This window comes from Erithacus rubecula, assembly GCF_903797595.1.
Source record: "Erithacus rubecula genome assembly, chromosome: 15".
NCBI classification, from domain to species: domain Eukaryota; kingdom Metazoa; phylum Chordata; class Aves; order Passeriformes; family Muscicapidae; genus Erithacus; species Erithacus rubecula.
This window is the reverse complement of record NC_136667.1, coordinates 4,217,331-4,241,997: the sequence shown is the minus strand read 5'-3', so window position 1 is coordinate 4,241,997 and position 24,667 is coordinate 4,217,331. Positions and strand designations below refer to the sequence as shown.

At 42.8% G+C, this 24,667-nt stretch overlaps 1 protein-coding gene and 1 long non-coding RNA gene across 2 annotated transcripts in view; one reads left to right on the top strand and one right to left on the bottom strand.

Moving 5' to 3' along the window:
• The window catches only part of LOC306808552 (sodium/hydrogen exchanger 2-like), a 516,475-nt gene that overhangs the window by 229,581 nt on the left and 262,227 nt on the right, over positions 1–24,667 (top strand). The gene's annotated exons all lie outside the window — the stretch shown is intronic.
• The window catches only part of LOC306808528, an 80,367-nt gene that overhangs the window by 37,437 nt on the left and 18,263 nt on the right, over positions 1–24,667 (bottom strand). Inside the window, exon 2 of the long non-coding RNA XR_013776056.1 lies at positions 17,434–17,555. This is a non-coding gene — a long non-coding RNA (uncharacterized lncRNA). The remainder of the gene's footprint in view (positions 1–17,433; positions 17,556–24,667) is intronic.

Below are 24,667 nucleotides of genomic sequence, written 5' to 3'. Positions count from 1 at the left end.
GAACCTCTGATGCCTTAAGTTTAACTTTCACATTTTCCTGATTCTGGAGATTGGTGTATAACTCATATAAAGTGTTACAATTTTTCCTCACAGCTCAGTCACACAAAACAATCCTTTTCCAGCCCCAGAACCAAGGACACGCTGCAGCTCCAGCCCCAAAAAATGCAGAGAGAAGTGAGGGGAGAATCTGGGAGGGTGGGACTGCAGAGCCTGGAGCTGGGATGGGACAGTGAACCCAGTATGGAAATGGACCAAAACTGATAAAAGTGTGAAACTTGTGACTCTGGATCCATCTTGGATAGAGCCATGGCCTCTTGCACTGCCCAAGGTGAATCCTTTTAATAAATCCCTGCTTTATTCCCTTAACTCTGCTTTATTCCAGCCTCCATTTCAGGGATCACCTCCAGGCATCACCTCTGCCAGGGGAGGGGATACAGAGCCCCCAAAATGGGGCTCCACACTGGGGACACCACAGATATCACAGGGAAAACAGGGGAGGATCCAAATCCTTCTCCTGCCCTGTGTCTGAGGACATCCCCTATGCACGATCCATTGGCCAAGGCTGCATCTCCCAAACCCCGAGGGCAAAACTTGCCACTCCCCAGTCAAAAAGGCAGGAGAAATGGTCACAGCCTGGAATTCTGTGAGAAATCCCAGTCTTTTCCCCAGTGAAGAAGGTTAAATTTTCTTAAAAGATCTTTGAAAATGTTCCTTAAAAGATTCCGGCGAAGTTGAATTTGGAAAAGCGTTTTATGGGAATGTTCCATTTTAATGAGGTGCAGTGGGAGGCTGAAAATGTTCCAGTTGCCCAATTGGAACAAAACACAAGGCAAAGCATTAGGAAACAGGAAAACTACACTATAAAAAAATAAATAAACAAACAAACAAAAAATGCAAGAAGGCTGAACAAACTAAAATATTTCAGCACCATTAAAACAAAACACCTCAACACTTTACCAAAAGAGATGGAAGTCAAATGGTGCATTGGAGCATGTTTCCTCTCAAAAATCATAACAATCAATAAAATTCCAATAGGAAATTCCTTTCTTTTCAGACTGGGGTCTGGGTTCTGGGCTGTTGGAACAGGCTTTGACTCCTTTTTCCCCAAAGAAAATTGCTGCCATCCCGACCTCCTCAGCAAAGATGATGCAGGAGAATGGAATTGTTACTCATTCTTACTGAGGGAAACCTATGTTTTCTCTAAAATTGGTGCTCTTGGCTGATTTTCCAGCAAAAATGCTTTAAGGAGAGGTAAAGCAAAGCTATTGTTACCCAGACTTTCTTCCTGTAAGGACCCATCCTGCAGTGCATTTACTGGTATGCTCTGAAATACCATAAATCATTCTGACAACGTGATACTTGTCAAAATAAAGGCATAAAATACATCTTGGAATAAAATCTCCTCAATCATATTTATTTGTTTGCTCGCTGGTGCCATTTGGCTTTTTCTCAGTGGGTTTCCCAGTCGTTAGGGGGAATTAGTGAGATTCTGCTGGAAAAACAGCCCCATGTGCATATTCACACACTGGATTTCTGCATCCAGCACTGTGCACTCATTCAAGAGAACTAAAAATAAAGCTTTCAAAGGACACTTCAGCTTTCCTGCTGTATTTTTTTCCCCCCTTTTCCAGCTTTTTTCCCATCCCCCTCACCAAATATTCCACTAATGCTCAATGGTGGCGTGGTTTAAGGGAGTCCTGCATGGAAAGCTCCTTCAGCTGCTTAGCCCAACAGCATAAATTTGATCTTGTAATTAGTATTCAGCTCAGCATCTTGGATAGAAACCAATGTTACAGCCAAGAGGTGGTTTAAATCACATAAATCATAGATCAATGACAGAACTCTAAGCACTGGATAGATTACAAAAGTAAGCTTTAGTTAAAAATAGATTAACCATTTCCCTGCAGGAATTCCTTCAAAAAAGCCCTGAATATAAAACAAATAAAATTAAATCTGATAATTTTTTTTCCTAATGTATGCATATACTAGATGAATTGTTCTTTCCCCTGACAGTTACACACTGATTAAAGAAATGTGTTAACATGCTATTTCAATGGAAAATATTGTAAATTGTGGGGACTTTAATTTTTTTAATGAGCCTTTAATAGCCAAAAAGTACATCCCAGCAATATTGTGTACAGCCAGGCTTATAGCACATATCCCAGCAGCTAACAAATACTTCTTCAGCTGCTGGTTTTATAAAAAGGGCAAAAAATCCTTCCCAAACCAAGAAAAATGTTTTTAAGGAGTGTTTTAAAAGTACTTTGTGTTTTAAATTTTTCTAAGTAAGCAGCCAGTCATAGGAAGTATCACAAACCATCAGCTGTCCTGGTTAAACGCCCATGGGGCTACTCAGCATCCTGGAGGATTGTGCCCAAATTGTCAAAAGTTCAAGGGAAGAGGAAATATGAGGCTGAATCTCTTTTCCTTGACTAAGGAATGCAGGAGGGTTTGGCTCCTGGTAATTCTGTCAGTGCAAACCCTGGTGCTCCAGGACAGAGAATGTCACCCAGGAATCTGCCCTGAAACCTGGGAACTGCAGATATAAATTAAAAGTGTGTTCCTGCTCCTGTAAATTGCACTGTGTTTGCCTCCCATTGGGCCACACATTATTCAAATGAAGAAAAAAATAAAAAAAGCTGAAAACAAAAATATTTTGCAGTATCTGAAGGACAATTTCTATTCCTGTTTTCTTAGTTGCAGAATTGAAAGGCAGCACTGCCTCAGCAGCACCTCAGCCATTCCTCAGGCCAGGGAATTGCAGAATTCTGGTCATCAGGTCTGGAATAACACCTCAGATTCCTCCTGGTGACCAGCACAGGGGAAGAGCCTGGAAAACTCACAGGGTCCAAGGCAGCTCCTGCCACATGGGAGAGGAAAAGCAGCCTGAGCATCCTCACCAGCCCTGCCACCTTCTGTGCCTTTTCCAGCCTGGAAATGCAGCTTCAAATTAGTAAATAAACAAAGGGAGAGAAACCCAACCTTTCCTACCCCTGGACTAACAAATTATCATCATCAAATAGAGAACAGAAAATACAGAAACTCACCCCAATAAAAAGTTGCACAATACTTCAACTAGTAAATAACTTCTATAGCCATGATATAGTGACACCAAACTTCCTGATCTCTATACCTGGCTGTTTATTTAACTTCCTACAGATGACAAAAATGGGAATGTAATTGGTGTTGCCACAGTTCGAATTTGAAAAAAATAAGTAGTACTGCATTTATAGACATTAACATTTGTTTTCAAATACTCCAGCTCCTTCAGAAAGAACATTTTTAAACTTTGAGTTCTTTATGGAAATGACTACTTTCAATTTCCAAGGATTTTTTTTCAGTGTAGGAAGAAATAATAAAGCGAGCTGCTCGATGGTTATTTGAGGAACAGCATTCAGATTTCAAAACTGGCTCCCTGTGTGATAGAAGACTGCAATATATGCAATCAAGACAGAGATTCAAACAATAATAACTAGCAGAGGCTCCAGGGCATTGCAGAACGTGTCATTTACTTCAGCCCCATTCCTTTAAACATCAGTCCTACCAGTAGTTCAGTGGAAAATAGATGGGGCTGCTCTTGTAAGTATAGACTGTTCATACAGGGAAGTTTTCAAAGGTTCTGCATTTTCCAAAGTGCTGAAAAATGCATATCAAGTTTAGTAAAACCAAAGAAAGGGGAAAAAAAAAAAAAAAAAAAAAAAAAGAGGGGAAAAAAGGATCTCTTGTAACACGCCAAATTGTCGGAGAGATGTCAGGGTTAATTTTTAAAGGCACATTTCCCTCCAGCAACAATTCTCTTTAATTATTTCAATGTGAAACACATTATCAGACATGTTCCTTGCCTGTTCTCAGCTCGCTGACACAAGATAGGTACAAGATGTTCCCTCTCCTCTGCCGATGCTCACACGGTGCTGGGCACTGCTTCTGCCTGGAGGGAGCGTGGGCAGCTCCTGCTGCACCTCCAGCCCCTTCCACCAAACCCCTGGGGACACCTCCCCACAGCCACAGCACCCCAACAGGGCAGGAGAGGGCTGAGGAGAAGATTTCAGAGCATGGACTTGTGCACCAGCACCGAGAGCAGCACCAAGAGCAGCCACGGCAGTTCCAGGGCTATCAGGTCACTATAACACATGGGCCATTCCAGCAGGTTTGCATGGGGATTTAGCCAGATTTTGGGGGGGTTTATCCTCTACTTTGGTGTTTAATAGTTGTGTAGAATAGACAACAGATCTGGTAAATCCCAGTGAGGGACTTACTGGCCCAGTGCAGCACAACGAGCTGCTGCAGAACATGGTCCTGCTGGATTCTTCTTCAGGAATTTGTGAGAAATACTTTATGTTCCTCCCAAGTGAGAAAGGACACTGCTCAGAGACCCAAAATAAAATATCAGCTCCAAATCACGAGGGACAGTGGTTTCAAATTTAGACATGCAGAAGGAACCTTGATCTAACACATCGGCACGGCAGCGTGCTTGGTCAAGTATTCCAGCTGGGAAAGGGGGTTTGTGTTTTCCCACATCATTTCAGACTTGAGAGATATTTATTTAAGGTTCTTAAATATGCCAGAATCACATCAATCTATCCAACCCTTGTTCTGGTGCAAGGGAAGTCTAATCCTTTTCTTGGGAGGGAAGAGGCTCCAGACCAACTCTCCCAGATCAGCTGCAATCTAACGACCCTTTTTTATCCCAGCTCCAGCAAAACTCACTATAGAGCCAGTCGTGAGATTAAAAGCTTTTTTAAGTTGCTATCTTGGGAAATTTCTTTCAAGGAAATTACTACAAAGCCTTGTTTTAGTGTGTTCCCCTACTGTGAGTCCTACTGTGTTTTTTTAATAAGGAAAGCCATCCATCCATAGAGGTGTATCCTGTTCTCCATGCTTGAGTGTCTAACAGCAGGCACATACAGTAGACACTCTGATGTTTTGCCTCTTTAATTTTCACTCCATAATGTTGGTGCCTGGTTCTCCTGACTGCACCTTTCAGAGCAGTTTAATTATGGGCGTGCACAGAATTTCGAGAGGGGATTTTCAGTGATAATATTCAGATGTTAGGGACAAGTTTAATACAGAAAGATATCGAGATTTTTTTTTTTTTAACCGTAAAATAAAATCCTTCTATGCAGTTATCAAGGGATGGAAAGTGAGATAATATTACCAAGGGAAAAAAAAATAAAAATACTTCAAGGCTAAGCCAGAAAAGAATGTAGAGATGCTTCATTTAGTCTTTAAAAAATGCTTGATATGGAGATGCTTCATACAGATATAGAGATGCTTCAGATAGATATAGAGATGCTTCATTTTAGTCTTTAAGAAGACAACCTTATGCTAAATATGAAAGTATGGCAGATCCATCACCGAGCTTTCAAGCAAATAGGACACAGCCATAGGTTTCCACACTTAAATTCCCAACCAAATAGAAATAGCTCATGCCACTGAATTTATTAGCCCAAGGATTTTACCCCTGATTTTGATGAATTTTTTTAAATTGAGCCAAGCAGCTCCCTGATAAAAGGTTACTGTACCACTCAGATATCAGGCTTGGTATGTTTTTTTAAATAATAACAGGCCAGGTACAGGGTTATAAATGAGCCTTGCTCCATTGACTCCAGACAGGGTATGAAAATTGATTCAATGGAGCACCATCAGTCCTCACCAGCTGAGAATCTGTCCCTCTAATCACAACTAAAAAGATTTCCCGAGTCAATTAAAGGCTCGAAGCCTTTCCTGGCTGGCACAAAATCCCAGCTGACAATGGCCTCATTGAAATCCCCAAAGGGAGCACACGCTCTGCCTGCTGCCATGGGTGCTGCTGCAGATTGAAATCCCCGCTCATCCCAAGGCTTTGGGCTCTTCCCTCGTGCCTCACGTGCATCACACCTGGCTGCCCCCAGCCCCCATACAAAAATTAGCACTTTCCTTATTTTTGCCAAGGGGAGGGAGCAGCAGCCACACGAAGCAAACGTGTACCTTTGCTGCCAGAGTGGGAGTACTTTAATTTCCAAATTACAGCCATAAATAAATCAAGCCCCAGAAGCTGATAAATGAAAGATTATGAAAATAGTAATATCCCGCAAAATCTTGAAAGGCATCATAATTCCTCAAACAATTATCTTCTGTCATATTTGCGAGTAGCCCGTGTAGTTCAAGAACAGAAAATACAAATGTGCTCCTTTAAAATTCATGAAACCACTCATTCTGTCATAAAAGCAGGCATCTTTCATGGCTACTTATTTCACACAGTCTCATAACTAATACTGACAGATACTTGGAATGCAAAAAAAAAAAAAAAAAAAAAAAAAAAAAAAAAAAAAAAAGAGAGCGCCGGACAAAGAACTCGAGCTGCTCAATTCTTACATTTTTATGCTTGAAATGGAAAATAAAATCATATATTATAGGCGGCTGCAGAATTTCTGGTATAATTAAATCAAAATTTGTAGATAAAAATGAGATTGTACAAAGACTGGTGGTGTAGTGCTCCCAGGATTGGGCTGTGCTGCATCCATGACAACAGGATGGAAGGTTGCTTTTAATACTATTATCTTACATACCCACAGCTGAATGCTAATGCAGCTATACTGAGGAAATCAAGTTTCAGATCTGTATCCACTGAACTTACATCCACCAGGCAGGGACTTTAAAAGCCAGGCGAGCACACAAAGACCAATATTATAGCTCTGTCAACTCCCCAAAGGTCACAGATTTCAAAAGGTATACACAAATATTAATTGTCAGGTAGTTCTGTGCCGAGGAGCAGAACTGAGGCAGAAATCAGGTTTTGTGGCCATAATTCCCTGCCAATTTCAGTCTATAAAATGGAGGTGTGGAAGGAAGCAGGGCAGATTAACTGGGATCAGTTCATGCTCCCTGCGCTGGCACTCGGTGACGTGGCTCTTGTGAATGTTGTGTCAGGAAGGTTTTTCCCTCTTTTCCTCACTGAAGGAGATGGGAAATGGGAAAAGCAGCTTGTTTTCCAACACTTCTATTGACACAGCCTTGGGGTTGTGGATTGCCCATCCCTGGAAGTGTCCAAGGCCAGGCTGGCAGGGCTTGGAGCCACCTGGGATGGTGGAAGGTGTCCCTGCCATGGCAGGGGTGGGACTGGATGAACTTCAAGGTCCCTCAAACCCAAAGCATTCCATGAATCCCTCCTGGCTGGGGGCAGACAGAGCTCCTGGTCCCTGCCTGCCCCTGTCCCTGGTCCTCTGCTCTCCCATGGGAATCTCCATATCTGCCCAAGCTCCTTCTGCAATCACCTCCAACTTCTCAATTCATCTTCTCCTGGTTTAGCAACATAAAATCATATATCTACATTAAAGATATCTAATTTTGGTTACAAAATCATAAAAACATTAAAAAATACTGGCTTACACAGGGGCAACTAGAGAAGTATTCCTAAAATTAGAGTTCTGAGCTGTCCTGTGAAATCAGGGCATCCTTTCTCCTTGGTACCAACAGAATCAAAAGGGTTCTGTGGGTTCCCAGGTGAAAAAGTTCTCTCAAGCCTTGTTCTACCAGAGGTGACCTCACAGAACTGATCCACCAGTGTTCCAAAGAGGAGCACAGCCCCACCAAGGACCCTCTCCTCAGCACTCAGGTAATTTTCAGACACCTCACATGATTTTTCCTTCTCCAACTCCCCACACTTCCAGGTGGAGAACTCCAAAATATTTGAGCTGCTGACCACTCTCCTAAAATAGGTTGTAACCTGTAGTTATCCAAATCATTCTTCTTGATAAACCATTGGCTCATAGCCTGAGCAATTCATTTTTAGATGTGAAATTCTGATGCACAGCAGGACATTCTGGATCTCTGGTGCCCTGGCTTCATCTCACATAGTCAAGAATGTGGACCAGTGAAAATGCCCCTTTTTTTGTCTGAAAGAATTCTTGGAGTTACTGTATAGGAGCTAGAGATGGTAAAATAAAGCATATATAAAGAAATCTTAAAAAATAAAGATAATAAATTACATTGAGACAACTGAGCTAAAATATTGAGAAGAGGCACCTGTGGAGGGTTTGCAAGTCCAGATCAAGCTCATGGAGTGCAAACCCCTGCAGAAGTTCAGCTCCCAAGGTATTTTTTCCTTGTTTTTTTCTTTTTCTCCACAAAACCATGGCTTCATTGGGGCAGCAAAAAGATGCTTCATTTAAGAAAAGCAAAAAGGGGCAAGAAAAGTCACAATGATGAAAGCCTTGGCCTCCAAGTGGCAGAATGTCAGAAAGAGTGGTAGCATTTTATGATACTGTTAATTGAAAAAAGTATTAAGTTGTTAGTGGAAGTGTATTTAAGGGAAGCCCCACACGTGGATATAATAGAAAATTAATCCTCAGAGCTTAGAAAGCCCCTGAGGATGTAGAATCCATCATGAAGTTACCTCCTGTCCCAGATTTTCTTGTTGCTTGCCTCTGCTGACAACAGTTGTCTTTTCATTAGAGAATTTGATATCAATTTACTCAGACACCAGGGGCAAGACAGGATTTCACTTGCTTCATCTGAAAGACACTGATGCACAGAATTAGGACTTTGAAGGGATGCCAGAGTAAAATAGTGACATTCTCTAAACCCATAACCACAGGTGGCCTCAGCAAATGGTCCAAAGCTCTCAGGGCTGCCCAGGCAGCCACAACCATCCCAAATTTCTGATTATTTCAGTAGGAACAACCCTCCTGATGGCAAAGATCTGCTTCCAGGCAGCTCCTGTTTCCAAACCAGCCCCACAGAGAGATGCCCTGGTTGTTAATTCCCTGCTCCAGACCACCACAGGATAATGGGAAGGCCTGGAGGCACCACTCCCTGCTCAGGAAGGTCTCCCTGGAGCACAGGGCTGTGTCCAGCTGGTTGTGGAATCCCATCCTGCTGCAGCACAGAGGGCAGGGAGTGGCAGCTCCCAGGGCATCTTCAGGTTTAAACCCCTCAGAACTGGCTTGTCTCTATTTTAAACATAAAATTAACTTCAGATGGTACAACAAATCACCTCAGGAAGGGGGACTACCTCTCCTGATCTGAAAATAGAGCTGGCTGCCTTCTGCTTCTCCCTGATTCCAATGGGACAAAGCTCCAGGAGAAGTGATGACCATGAATATCATGGAGATTATTCCCACCTGACTGGCATCTGGTGAAAACTGGACTTCACCCCAAGCTTCTTGTGAAACTTTCTCACTTAGAAATGTTTTCAAAGGCTTTCTACTCCTTTATTTTTCAAACCTTGCTTATATTGAGGATTCATCAGAAAAACCTTCACAATAAAATTGCCATGCAGTGACTGGTTCTGCCCCCACAAGGGACCTGGTTTGGGTGCCCAGTGAGAGCCCAGTGGCCTGGTGACAGCCCTGTCTGAGATGGGGATGCTCCCACTGTGCTCTCTGGGCTCAAATGCAAATCTGCCTCTGCAGCTGGAGAGATTGCAGCAAGCAGAGCTTGTGCCTTCTTACAGCCAGGAGCACACTAAATTGGACATCTTAAATTAGACAGTGTGAATTTTTTGCTGAACATCCCTGCATCTTGATGGTGGAAGGGTGACAAATGAAGGTGGAAAGCTGAGAGCAGCAGAGACAAACCCTCTTTGCCAGCAGAGCCTCTGTACTCAGCACACCCCTGACCTTCCCTGAGCCCTCACACCCAGCACAGCCTCCCAGGGTTTGGACTCAACCATGCTTCTAACAAGGCACAAAACCACGTTATTTTTATCAAAAGGCTCAGGGATCAAACTGAGACAAGCAATTTATTCCAACAGAAACCAAGGCATCACCTGAGGAGACTCACATGGAAGGTTTCTCTCCAAAACCAGGCAGTGAAAGGAAATGTGAAGCCATCAGTTGTTGCTGCTCCTCCATTACATTTTATCATATTCCTTTGCTGCTCCAGTGAGGTTCCTCACCCTGAACCCCATCTCAGGCTGGTAATTTGGTACAAGATGCTAAAACCAGCCTGAAAAACTGTGAGACACCAAGCAGAACTTCCCCTCAGCTCAGGTGCTTCACTGCCCTCAGCTTCAGCAGAGGCTGAACAAGATCCCCCTTCTGCCCACAAACCCCACTTTCCACCCATGGGGAAACTCTAAATACTCCTAATTTTATCCCACAGTCACTTTGCAACATGGCAAACACCCAAACCCATTAATCCAGTTACATTCAGACCATAACTTGTCCTCACATTCAGCCCTGGGCCAGGATGGGCTCCATGGGCAGGAGAGGGAGTGATGATTTAATTGCAATAAAAGTGCTCAAACCACTTTGCCATACCTGAATAATCTGGGCATGCAGGGTTCTAACAGACTAAATATTTTTATTGGATGTTTTAAAAATAGAGATATGATCTGGCCATGATTGGTTTGTATTTATTTCAGCAAAAATTCTGAGGTCATGTTGTTTGTTAAATAAAAAATCATAGAAAGGTTTGGTTTGGAAGGGACATTAAAGCTCATCCAGTTCCAACTCCCCTGCCATGGGCAGGGGCATCTGCCACTAGACCAGGTGGAAAAATCCCATTCCCTCAGTCCAAGAGTTTTCCAGCTGCCAGCAGTTCATGCTGCCTTCAACTCAGGTACTCAGTTCTCATTTTAAATCATCTCTCTCACATTTTGTTCATTTTCTTAAACAGGTGTTCCTGTTTTGCCAAGTTTCACTTGCATTTCTGTTATTAGGACAGAGATTTTACCAGACAGGGAGTTACAGGGGCACAACTGTCTACTTGGGCTGAGGCTGAAAAACACCCTCCACAAACCTGGCATGTTACAACACCAGAAAATCCCAGAGAGCACAGAAACCCCCGAGTTCCTCATCTCTCTGTGCCTGCAAAACCAGGCACCTGTTGCTGGGAGCTGCTTTACTCCCAGCACCAGAGCCCAGCCTTGCTGCTCTGCCCTTCCCTGGCACCCAGCTCAGCTCAGCTCAGCCTCTCCTCAACCACTTCTCATGCACATTTCCCATTTCCCCAGTTTTTGCACTAATTCCCTGACAGGATTTTTCTCAGCAGCGTTTGCAGGGTGGGCAGGGCTTTCCCTCCTCCTCCTCCTCCCTGGCAGGGAGCCCATCTGGCATCCATGTGGCAGCTCTTGCTAAGGGATCTGGAGGAAAAGTGCCACATTCCCAGTGGCAATCCTGGCCACACCAGCACCAGGACACACAGGAAAATCACTTCCAGATTTTTTTTTTTTTTTTTTTCCCCCCAAAGTGTGGAGCCTATGCATAAAATCTCATTTTCCTGCAACTCACAGTGGGAACACTCCTTGCATGGAGTTTTTAAACCTCTCCAAAGGCTTAAGTTGCCTAAACTAGGCTCAAGGTCCTGTCTAAGCTCAGCCTCAGCTGCATCATTCAAGGGGCTCAATGCACAACACTGATGAAAAGAGCAGGGAAAACACATTTACTACACCAAGCTACCTCAGTTAAAAGCTGTTTGGGTTTAATCCATCCCATTTAGGATCTTTGTGTTACAGGGGGAAGGGAGTCTATACAAACAGAGTTGAAAAAAAAAAAATGCATTGCTCACATTTTTTAAAAGTTGCCTTGGGCAGTTATAAGTTACATAAAGTTGCTCCTGTTCCTGTTGTAGTTATGCCAAAGTTATCTGAGGTGACGGGCACAAAGTGACAGCTCCAAACTTGGGAAAGAAAAGTTCCCAAACGGGGCCTTTTCACTTACTCAAAATCAGAACATAACCAACAGCCTGCAAATTCTGACATGGCTTCACAATTTCATAGCAATCGTGGAGATTGTTCAAATATTTTTACAAAAAATATAAAAAATATTTAGATTTAAAACAAGAACAGTAAGTTGTAAATAGCAGAGGGTGAAAGAAACTATTCTCGTTTCCAGTAGTTGCAATCATGAACTTCACTTAGCCTGACACTTGTGTAATAATGTGAATATTTAGCTTTTCTGAGTATTTATTCCTTAAACTCATGGCTTCTAGAAATCCTTCAAAATCTATCAGTTGAGAAAGAGAAGCTAAAATGAGAGATATTCTGGGGAAAATTACTCCCTTTTCTTAACATTCTTCTTCCCCCCACACACATTCCCAATTTCCCACACACATCTTTAAGGCACTGCAATGCAAGTTTGCAGGAGCTAAAACTACGAGAGAAATCAAAAAGAAAGGCTATTTTAAAACAATCAAAAAGACAAAAATAAAAGTCACCCTTAACTAAACACAATGGCAAAAAAAAAAAAAAAAGTTGGACATCTTTTGTGTCTTTTATGAGCGACAGAGAGAGGAATGATTAAAAATGTACCAAGAGCCCTGAATGCCATTTTACTGTCATTTCCTTTGATTAACCTTCACCTGACCTCAATCCCTGAGGCAATTTCAGTTTCTTTTTGTTCTTCCATTTAAATTCCCCACTCCAGCAGGTGAGTACAGCCCCGTCACTGCAGATTGGTTTGGGGGAGGATTGCACAGAAAATATTCCACAATTTTTTTTTTTTTCCCCCCCTGGAAATCATTTGCAAAAAATTTTAACATGGACAATAATGGGTCACATTTACTCCAAAAAATGGGATTTTTTGCAGTCTCTGTGGAATTATAGAATTTTTTATTTTTTTTTTAGGTATTAATTAAAACAGAATTGAACCAGTCACACCAGTTCCCACCAGTTCAGGAACTTGGTGCTGCTGGTCCACAAATCACATCATGCTGGAAATTGTCACCAACATCCCCACTGCACATCTGCAATTTCTTATTTCTTTATAAATGTAACATTCCCACTGGAAAGGGGGAAAAACAAAAGGCAGCATGAATAAAATCTTAAAAAAATTGATTATAAACTCTTGGCAGAAGGAATGGATTCAGTGTTTGCACAGGAATTTTACACTGCAGTTTTTTCTTGCTTTAAAACTGTTTTCCAACAGGTTTCATGATCTCAGAGGTTGAGTGGAAATCATGGGATGCTGCATATTTAGACTGTTCTTCAAGAGTTAATGGGATAATAAAAAAAAGGGACAAAGTGGGATTCAGGAAAAAAAAAAAAAAAAAGACTTGATGGTCTTAAAGATCTTTTCCAACAAAACATTTCCAGGATTCTCTATTTACAAAAGTCCTGTAAGATCTGTAAATTATGCCTGGTGATGAAATATTGAGGAATTTTCTGATTCTATTTACATCACAGACTGATTTAAGGGATAAACCATCCTCATCCATAGGAATTGGAGGCTTCTGATGGTACATTTTTAATCTCTCAGCAAAAAATATGGGATTTAACAGCCAAAATAAGCCTAGAAACAAAGTGCTTCATTTCAGCTTGTGCCATTTTACCAGCTTACCTTGGGATGAGGAGATTCTTCACCACACATGGCCTTTGTTATCATATAAAATATGTTTTATTCCATAAGCAGAAGTTATGGATTCAATGTGAGCTTTGCTGTTCTCTGCTGTCAGTTCAAAGCATGATCTGGCTGGATTCATAATATCTCAGTTCCATGTTTCTGTCTAGAGGAATTTCAGGACAAAAAAAAAAGAAAAATAAATAAAATGGTCCCAAATTGACACAAACATCAACATTTCTTGCAAATCACCAGGCAATAAAAAGTTCAGTTTGGAATAACCGAAATTTTTGTAGGATTGAATTATTTCTTCTGGCCTAAGTTTCATTTTCGTTTTATCTACAGACTACCTGTAGATAAAAATTGAAATTAAACACAGAGCTGTTGAGTTTTTAAATGATAAAATAGACAATCCTGGCAATTTCCAAACTCTGTTGTTGTAAGGAGGTGACTCATTAACTCTGATCCTCTACTGGTTGTGATTTTATTCTCCACAAACTGGCCCTTCCTGAGGACATGAAAGAGTTACACCAGGACAGTCCTGTAGATCTCAGTCCTGATCTTAAATATTTCACAATATTCATAAAACGCTTAATAGACACTCTTAAAATTCAAATTTCTTCACCTGCTCTTTTGCGAGCGGCACTTCCTTTGCATTTCTGGGCACATCCAGCTCTGGGCTGTGCAAATCCTGCCCAGTTTTCCATCCCAACATGTCCCCTGGCTCCTGTGCAGCCCCTGGGTGACAGAGGCACTCACCTGGGGAGCAGCAGGAGCAGGGGATGGGGAAGTGCCCGGGGGAGGGAGGTCAGGGGCAGGTTAATGGAAGGAAATGACAGTTTGATGGTATGCACGGCCCTGCGGATCACATGCGGGCATTGGCTGGGGAAATATTTAACTGTTTTAGCTCTATTTAGGGAGAAAGTGAAGGAAAGTGCAGGAAAAAAGGAGAAGACAAGGATGGCTCTTAGCCTGGCATGGGTGGGATGCAAAAATTCCATTTGGGAGGGAGAGAGAGGCAAAAGATGCAAGTTCTGCTCAGGTTTCACTTGCATCAAACATTTCACTCCCCAGTGGCTGGGGAGGCAGGGAAATTCAATAAACCTCTCATTTGCCTTGCTCCCATATTTATCCCAATATTTATTACTCCTCCCAAAACAGGTGCTGGAGATAAGAAGGGGAACTTTGTGGAAGCCTCAAGATTATTTGCGTCTTGTAATAAACTTGGCTTGGCCACATTCCTGCCTTATTTGTATTTCCCTTCCAACAATGTTCGTGCACTCGGATTTTTACTTTCAAGAGTTCTTTCCAAACCTGATTTTAAGCTTGTGTGCAGATGGAAAGGGATTTTTAAATATTGTCTCCTCAAATATTTAATCATGAAATTTATTCTAGTATTTGTCCTCAATTAATTGGGGAATTAAACCAATACCACCTGAGTGATCAATCACAAACACATAACACAGCCTGAATTCTGATTGCTACTTTTGATTAATAAAAAAAAAAAAAAACCCCAATGAGTCACTAGAAAAATTTTGACAACTATTTTTTCTTCGTTCTTCCTACAGAACGGGAAGCAAAACTCACTGAGTGAATTATTAATTCTGAGTTATTCATCCAGCCCTACTAAAAACTAATCTGTTTCTTTTTTTTAAGCATCAGAAAGGTCTTTCAAAGGGAGGTTGCAATAATGAAATATGGCAGCAGATCTTGAAACGTGCCCTTAGCCAGGCTGCAGATACAGAAAAGGTTACAGAACCAGAGTTATTAATCCCCATCACTCTGACAATTGATTTTGAACACAGTCTGTTGGAGTCTTTATAATGCAAGATCATAAATGTTCAGAACTAATTTATTGCTCTTTGTTCCACCTGGCAAGAACACACTGTCAGATTGAGTTGTGTTGATGCAATGACGCAGATGAGGATTTAAGTTGCATTTTTATCCACATTTGTAAATTTGTTGGCCATACCTGTGTGTGGTTAGGAGAAAAGGATTTAGAAACATTCCTGAAGGAGTTAAAAATGTCCATGAATGAGCAAAAACAGAAGATGAGGTTATGCTGTCTTTCATAAATGGGAAATGTTTGCACAAATAGTCGTGTATTGGAAATTTAATGGGGAAAAGTCTTTATTTGAATTTGTCAGTATTGATATTTTGGTTTGCATGCTGTTCCCTGGTATCTCTCCGTTTTCCATAAGCAAACATGTAAAAATATTTGCTTTATTCGCATATTGACTTCCACACCAGGCAAAGATTCCCCACACACCAGCGAGGGAGATGCAAAACCTTCCATCCCACCTGGCTTTTTCCTTTTTTAAATCAGTAATTTCAAAGCCTGAACCAATTCCACTCACCCCAAAAAATTCCTCAGCTTGTCTTTCCTGCTTGCAGTGGTTGCCACCCCTCCTGCCCATGCCAGGGAAGTGCCAATCCCAAAAAGGGACAAGTCAGGAAAGGAGGGGAGAAGGATCTGCTTTACAGGGACATAAAACCCATTTGTAAAGATTAAGGATTTTTTTAAGGATCAAAAAGGATACATTACAAGAAAGCTTATTTTACTAATAAAATCCTGTCCCATAGACCAAGAATTCCACAGAGGATGAATCACAAGTCTTCCAAAACCCTACAGAAGCAGCAGGAACTGAAATACGAAAAATAGAGATGGGGAAGAAAAACAGAGGAGTTTTTCCAAATCAAAATGCTCCTATCCCGACATCTCCAAAATATTTTTCCTCAGCATAAAGACAAACTTGTAAAATTAGTGTTCTTTTCAAAATAACCACACCATACTTCTTTAATAATACTTTTTCCCCTTGCAGATTTTACAGTCCAAGAATATAAACTTTGTCCTTCCATTATCTGGGGGCAGAATCATTTAATTGTCCTGGCAAGTTTATTCCTTTTGAATTCTTATTTTTACCACAATTATGAACTAGGAGAGCTGTGGCTGCATGCTAAAACTGCTGCATTCAAGACTTGTAGGCATCTGTATGATATTGAAATTAATTTCCAGTATAAAACAGTTAACAGAATAACCCTAGATAAAGGCAAATATAATATTCATTCCATTCTTTTTGTTGGCAATGTTGTAAAGTCCATTGCTCAAGTAAAGAGCACTTTGCTGAGCCAGACACAAATTAATTTTAACATTCTTCATCAAATAGGAATTTTAAAAGTCAAGTAAAGGCTGCAGTAGCTTTGAAACATTTCAGTGATTGTTTTAATTACCTATCATAGAGCTGTGAGACTGCAGAGGGAAAGGAGAACAACACCTGGCATATTAACAATCGTTTTTTTTCTGACATAAAGAAGAAAAAATACTTTCCAAGCCCTCAGACCAACAAAAAGCTCAACAAAGTCAACACAGTTTGGGGTTTTGTCAGCGCATTAATGTTGTGATTTTATCCTGGACTACGTGTTCTTATTCTGTCAATAACAACTTTCACTGTTAAATAAACCCACCAAATCTCCAAATGTTAAATATATGAATTCTGACAGCTTTAAAGCTTATTTTTCCACTCAAAACTGATGCACACGTGGGGCTCTACAGCAAAGAAAAGGACTTTTCACTTTCACTACACCACAAAAAAAAAAAAAAAAAGTATATTTTCTGTCATTCCAACCCTAAATAGAATTGGAAACTGAAGGTTATTGGGACTCCTGGTGGCCTTTGACACCCAGCACCTCGGGAATCTGCAGTGTTGGGGGAAGCAAAGCCCCCTCAGATGCAGAGTTGTCATCCCCAGGCTCCATCTGGGAGGAAGGGCTGACCCCATCAGTCCCCTGTAAACACTGCCGGAATCAACAACAACAGATCCAGAAATGAGGAAGGAAACGGCGTGTCAGGAGCCAGGTCAGCCCGTTTGATTTGCACATGTGTCAGGAAAGATAGAAGGAATCGCTGAATTAAATTAAATCAAAGCAAACCTGCTAATTAAAACAGCTAAAATTATGTTTGTGAAGATGTGTGACTGGTTTCCTGCTTATCTGCAAATAAGCCTCCCCATAATATAAACATGTTTCTATCTCCACTTCATTTATAATAAGTCTTTAGGCAGATTGTAATTAGTATTTTGAGTTTCTAATAGAAGATCTATTGTGCTGCTGGAGCAATATTTTTCCTGACCATCAAAATACTGATTATTTCTGCATCAGTCTCAAGGGTTCTCACCTGTTCTTCTCATGCTGGTCAAAGTCTTGCATCCAATTTATCAGAATCAAATTGGGTATTTGTCTGAACACCATCATCTTCAGAACATATTGCTTGTAGTTAACCACTGCATTCAACTCCACCTACAAGAGAAACCAGAAATTATTATCAGTTCTGCTTGAATTTATCCTGTAGCTGGATTTTCATTCGACATTTAAAGAATTATCATGATAGGGAATAGAAAAATTGAGTCAAACAGAAGTTTTGAATGTTAAAAAAAAAAAAAGGTACTATTTGCAAAAATCAACTTTTTGTTTCTGTTTTACTTATTCCCAAGTTTGCAGTGCATAATTTTATACAAACCCAATTACATAGCTCAGTGATTTACTGGCAAAGCTGGCCAGGAGAAAATTATCTGGCTTTAGCTAATGTGTGTGCCTATTTACAATCAAAACAAACCCAGAGAAAATTGCAAAATGGCCACGAAGGAAAAAAAGGAGTCACGTCAGAAATGCACCAGAGGTGACACAGTTTGCAAGCTGAAAAAAGTTCACCTTGTATTTATTATTTCACTGGATGAGCAACAGACTGTGGTTATGGGTATGGGCTCAGCCTCTCAGATCATGCACTATTTATTTATTCCAGGATTTACCTTGAAGCCTGCCTGGGGTCTCAGTGGTTTGGAAAGTGTGGTGTTTTCTTTTTGCCCTTTCCAGCATTTTTTTAGGGATTACTTTGCACAGTTGTGTGGGCTCTGTTCACCAGGATTGCTCAGCTCTTTACAGCTCCCCTGGATCTGGAAAGGCTTTTTGAAAAAGGTTTTGGATGCAGGTTTTAGGATGCAGGGTTTGGGATGCAGGTTTGGGATGCAGGTTTTGGGATGCAGGGTTTGGGATGCAGGGTTTGGGATGCAGAGTTTGGGATGCAGGGTTTGGGATGCAGGTTGGGATGCTGGGTTTGGGATGCAGGTTTGGGATGCAGGGTTTGGGATGCAGGGTTTGGGATGCAGGTTTGGGATGCAGGTTTTGGAATGCAGGGTTTGGGATGCAGGGTTTGGGATGCAGGTTTGGGATGTTGGGTTTGGGATGCAGGTTTTGGGATGCAGGGTATGGGATGCAGAGTTTGGGATGCAGGGTTTGGGATGCAGGTTTGAGGATGCAGGGTTTGGGATGCAGAGTTTGGGATGCAGGTTTGAGGATGCAGGGTTTGGGATGCAGGTTTGGGATGCTGGGTTTGGGATGCAGGGTTTGGGATGCAGGGTTTGGGATGCAGAGTTTGGGATGCAGGTTTGGGAAGCAGGGTTTGGGATGCAGGTTTTGGAATGCAGGGTTTGGATGCAGGTTTTTGATGCACATTTGGGATGCAGATTTTGGAATGCAGGTTTTGGGATGCAGGGTTTGGGATGCAGGATTTAGAATGCAGGTTTGGGATGCAGAGCTCCAAGGCCACAGAGCTGTGTTCCCATCCCAGTAACAGGGGCTGGGTAGATTTTGGGATCTTGGAGGTGAAAATCACAACCAGCAACACTGCAATAACATCTGGGTGTTATTTATGCTGACAAGTCCTACAATTTTTGTTGCTGAAGCATTTCTGACCCAACACAGAACACCCTGAACGAAGCACAGGATCTTTTTCATTCATAGCAACTGAAATTTCTAAGACAAAAATATAAACCAAACCTTAACTTTTTTTTTTTTTTTTTAATCACACCACAATTTCAGATTATTGTATTATTTTCCCTGGCACTTGGCACAACTCTTCAATCCAAGATTTTGCTGGACATGGCCCAGAGTTCATTTGCTCACTCACCTCCAACCAACAGCTTCCTAAAAATACAGAAATTACAAATATGCTAAACCCCAAATTTTGCTGTAATTGCATGTGCCAGCACTAAGTCCTGCATCAATAAGAAACCCCACTGATGTCAGCAGGACTTGTGACAACACAAGATTTCCCTGCCTTCAGTACAGCTCTGAAACTGGATCCTGGGTGAGCATATTTGTGGATTATATGTGATTAAACAGATTTGGATTAAATCACAGCAATGGTAGTCTCCTCCAGAGCACCCTGTTGGGACCACACTGATGTGCAGCAATCAAGGTGACCTTACAGATTTTTGCAACCCAGAGCAAACTCTGAGCAACTTCAGTGAACAGGGATATTTTATTTTTTTTAGCTCTGCAAAGATCAGGTTGCAAAATGTAAGGAGTTAAAATGCTGCTGTCCTGACAAAGAGTTTTCATGCTTTAAAATTATGATTTGGGTGACAGGGAGAAATCTTTCTTGCAGAGGAAGCCAATCTAAGCTCAACTCCTTGAGCTCTGTGCTGTTCATCAGGATGGAAAACACGGCTGCCTGTGCCTTGTCCCAACATGCAGGAAAATTCAAATAAGGGAGAACAATGTCTGAATACAGAAATCCACCAAAATGCCACCAAATCTTGGCTCACCCTGCACTGGATCACTGCACTAGCTCACTTAAGTTTTAAAGAATATCCCTATGAAAACTTATTTTTTTTACTATGGTTAGTCTTCATATTCAGGCCAAAACTAAAATCTATAATTGCTTATACAAATGTGCAGCAGGATTAACCACAAACAATAGAAACTGATTTCTTCCTCTCTAGAGGACACAGCCGAGAGCAGAACTTGGTGAAATGACTCTGTGCTGTAACTTCCAGCTCACCAGAGCTGAAGTTGAACTCCAAATGCTTCACACAATTCCAGCATTCAGGAATTCTCCAATACTCCAGCAGCTTGGGAGCATCTGCCCTGTGGATGCTGATACACAGCCTCATATCTAATAGGGGGAACTTTTGGCAAATGCAGCCACAGAGGTCATGAGGGAGGGAGGAAAAAAGGATATAAAAAGGGCCAGGTTGCCAAATTCTGAGGGTTTGGCAGAGTAACAGAGATAAGGTAATCAGCAGCACAGCTTTCCTGCACTGAGGCTTTCAGAGTTCCATGCAGAACCCCGTGTCTGCCTCCTTTGGATTAGGCAGCCTGGGAGTTCCTGGATCCATAGATAACATTGAAGAGAAAAAAGGAGAACAAGGGAAAAGTAATGGGAATACTTTTCTGAAGTTTGCTTCAAGTTATCCAGCAGCTCAAAAAGGTTTTTAGCCTAAGATACTTTATAAAATTTTCCAAAGGCTTGGAAAGGCTTGGGGGTGGGAAGCTGTTATATAAATCCCTTAACACCTCCAAGAGTTTGTGCTGCTTTGTCTCCCACGTGGACACTGTAGTAAACATTATGCTCTGAACCTCTGGATCCACATTTGAGCTGAAGGACTTGGCTTAAGCAGCCAAGCTGTGGTGAAGCCACAGGTCTGGAAACTTCCTCCCCTTTAACATCCATCCTCTCCCACCCCGTCCTCTCCTCCACCAAGGACATTTTTAGTAAGATTGCTCTGCAGTTAATTACATTGCCATGGCATCCAAGTACCACACAGTCACGAGACCTTCTTCTTTTAACAGCCCTTGGGTTTGCAGAGAGGAGTTCATGGGGAAGCATCCCTAAATTTGGAGAGCTGAGGCACCAGGTCAGTGCCTTTGCAAGGGAGGGACTGCCCATTCCCAGGGTGGCCAGGGTGCCAAAGCAGCTGCATGGCCACCAACTCAGCCAGCCCTGTGCCCCCAGAGCTGCTCCAGGAGGAAACCTTGAGTAAACAGAGCCAAACACCAGCTCACCACTTGCCCTCTGCATCCTCCAGCAGCCCTGAGAGCAGTGCCAGGCTCAGTGGTGGCCCCAGAGCCCTCCTGGAGGAGCCCTGGTGTCCTGCCCTGTCCAGCCCTGCCCTGTCCTGCCCTGCCCTGCCCAGGCAGGAGGTGCTGGAGCCCCAGGCAGAGCTCACCCTGCACACACAGGGGGATGCTCACACTGAGCATCACAGCCTGTGGCTCCATTTTCTCTGCACCAAACATATTCCTGTGACAAACCTCAGGGAATCTGGGCTTTTAACAGTGTCATCCTCACCTTGTCCAGTTGGGGCTGGGGTTGCAGGATTTAGGATGAAGTTTTCCACATGGTGCTCCCTGACTGAGTTTCCTACAGGCAATGGTTGAACTGCCAGGATTTCCCTCGTGTCCTCACTGCTGTGACCTTGCCTGGAACTTGACTTGCCTGAGACAGCTCCTCTGATCCCTTTCAGCTCTTCAAGAGCAGAGTACTGACTTGAAGATCTGTCTGACCTGAAGATCTATTTTCCCTGTGCTACTCCTCTGCACAGAACCAAATTACTATTTCTCATTTCTCTCACCAGTTTCTCTCATCTGTTTCCATTTGCTCCTGTAACAGATTCCTCAGCCTCGTCTGTGCTCCTGGAAGAGTTTGGTCATGACTTACTGCAGCCTGGTGTTTATTTGCCTGTTACTGCTTTTAGATCAGATGAAACCTGTGTGTTATCTTTGGTGTCACCACCTCTCACCACTCTGATATTCAAATATTTCTTGCACAGCGTTTTCACCAGATAATTATTTGGAAAATTTATATAAATATATAAAATAATATATAAAAGAACCACAACAAAACCTGGAACCACTTCAGTCCATGGAGTGAGGGGATTAAGCCCCTCTCATGGAAAGCACAGTCCCACCTCCAGCCACTCCACCAGCACAAGCTCTAGGAGGGAAACAGGCTCAACCACAGCAGTTTGACAGGCTCCTAATTTATTCAATTAACAATAAACTCACAGTACTGCGTCCTGAACCTGTCAGCCAGCTGAACTGAGACAAGCAGCTGAATACTAAAATCTGTTCTGCCACTGAGCTACCTTGGAGCTGAGGGCTGCTAAAATGGAGAGTGGACCCAAAGTAGCCAGGAGAGGACTTTGGCCAAAGGTTTAACTCGCTAGAGAGCTCACAGAGGTGACAAAACTTGTTCAAGCTGTGCCAAAAAAACATGGATGTCACATTGCCAGTCTGCTCTACATCACTCAACATGCAATACTTGCTGTGGCAGACAGATTAATTAATAGAGATAACAGAAACAGTAGTATATAATCATAAAAGAGAGAGCTGAAACCACAAAGGAGTACAGCTTCCCTATGGCACAGCAGTGATTTTTTTTCAAGAGTCCAGTCCCTTTTCAACAGCATTTTTAGAGGAATAGCAGTCAGCCAGATACAGCCACGGATAATCAGTGGTGGATAAAGAAAACCCTTCTCCTGACAATCAGCATCTGCACTTTAAGCTGCAAGAAGAAACAGCTGCCTGGCTGTTCATTAGAGAGGGGATTTGCCAAACACCCTCCCTGGTGCTCTGTTATGCAAGGTAGTACGATGTGTGTTCTCTCCTTCCTCAGAGATGGAGCCTAAAAGCATCTGTATTTAGTCCTCCCATCCCCCTAAATCTTCTCCACAAAGGACACTGTCACCACCAAAGCTCTGCAACAAGGATCGTTTATATATCTGACAACCTTTAAACCCCCAAAGAAAGGGAGAGGGAAGCTGTAAAGCTCTCTGAAAAGCTCTTTGGTGGAACAAGCAGAATTATGAGCAGCAGGAGAAATATGAGTAATTAAGACAACAGTATATCTATATCTTACAGCTGACAGAGTGAAGCTGCAAGTTAGCTCTGGGCAAGATGTTAGCAGAGGAAAGAACTGAGCAGCCTGTTTCTAATGTTAGTGTTGAAAAGCCGGCCCAGAAAAAAGGCTAAAGGGACAATTTCATTAAAAAGAAGGAAGTAGGTTGGATTAAGAGAGCAGTTAGATGCAGACTTGTAACATTAAAGGAGCAGGTCAACAGCTCTCTGTCACAAGACAAGCAATCATTTGGGGAATCAGCCCATGTGCCACTCTTGCTGTGCTTAAAAGAAAATGCTCTCAAATTATCTATGGGTGGCTTATACAGAAAATTAATGCTGGGGAATTGCACCACAGCACAAAACAAAGCCCTGGGGTGCAGGGAGGCTGCACGAGAGCAGAGCACAGCAAGCCAGGATGTTTGCCACCAAACAGCCCCAGCCAGGGGCTGGTTTCAGGCAGTGGGCACTGAGCAGAGCTGGTGTGGTGGCCAGGACACAGCTGTGTCCCTGCTCTGACCAGGCTGGAGCAGCCCAGGGAAGGGCTGGAGCTGCTCCCACTGTCCCTGTGCCAAGTGCATCCCTGGGTTTGGTGCTGCCCTGGCTCCCCACGCTCCAGCAGTTCCCAGCTCTCTGTGGCTCCAGCAGCACTGTGCTTTATAGCAGCCCTGGGGCTGTGTTTTCCATCTAGGATATATAAGGGAATTAGTGGAAAATTCGAGCTTACACAAATCATGGAGCCAATGCACAGTTTGCCATGGCCAGGCAGAATTTTCCAGGGCTGAATCCACAGCCACGAGGTGCAGGGGGCTGGATCCAGTGGTCCTGAGCCACAGCTGGGTTTGGAGCTGGGAAGGGAAGTTCTGTCAGATGAGAGGGGGAGGAAAGACCAAGGGCAGCTTCCCCATGTCACAGATTAATTGTGTGGCTGTGTAGTCACCTGGGGCTCACAGACCAGGAGCAGGACATGGGGATGCTGGGCAGGAACCTCCCTCACCTCCCTTGCTCCATCTGCACCAAGCAGGAGATTGGAATTACCCCAAGTGCAATGTTTGCTCTGGAGAAATGGCAGAGGGGCTGCTCCAGATTGCCAGTACTGTAAACAAGAGCAGCATTTACCCAAATGAGAGCTGGAGAGAAGGCAGAGCCAAAGGCCACCATGAGGGTCACCAGCAGCAGCTGCTGCTGCCACCCAAGGAGAGGAGCTCCAGGACAGGGGAGCCTGGCAGGTGCCAAAACCTCTCCCTGTGGAAATCAAGGGATTGTCCTGATGTGCCTCTCCAGCATTTAGGATGTCCCAGCTGGCTGAGCTCTCTCCTGCTGTACCTTTCTTTCTTTGCACCTACAAGCTCTTCCCTATCACCACCACCAAAACTGATTTAGATAAAAATACACCTGGAATAGATGTTTCACAATAAAGCTCAGTACAGTTATTCCCTATTTATTTTCCTACTTTCTCATGGATCATGCCATTCCTGACCATCCCATCACTTCTTTGGTGTAAAGAGCCTGAGATGAAGGGTTTTCTTCCTACACACAATTCTCTGCCATATTTTCTACAATAAAGAAGTGACTGGGGCTGTACAAGGAGCCCAGGCACCCTTTCCTACACAAACCTGCATATTTCAAACCACAAAATCTAATGACTCCTTAAAATACACATTTATATTCAGCCCATAAATCAAAGCAGAAAGTCAAATCCTGCCTGGAATCAAAATCCTCCTGTGTAGCTC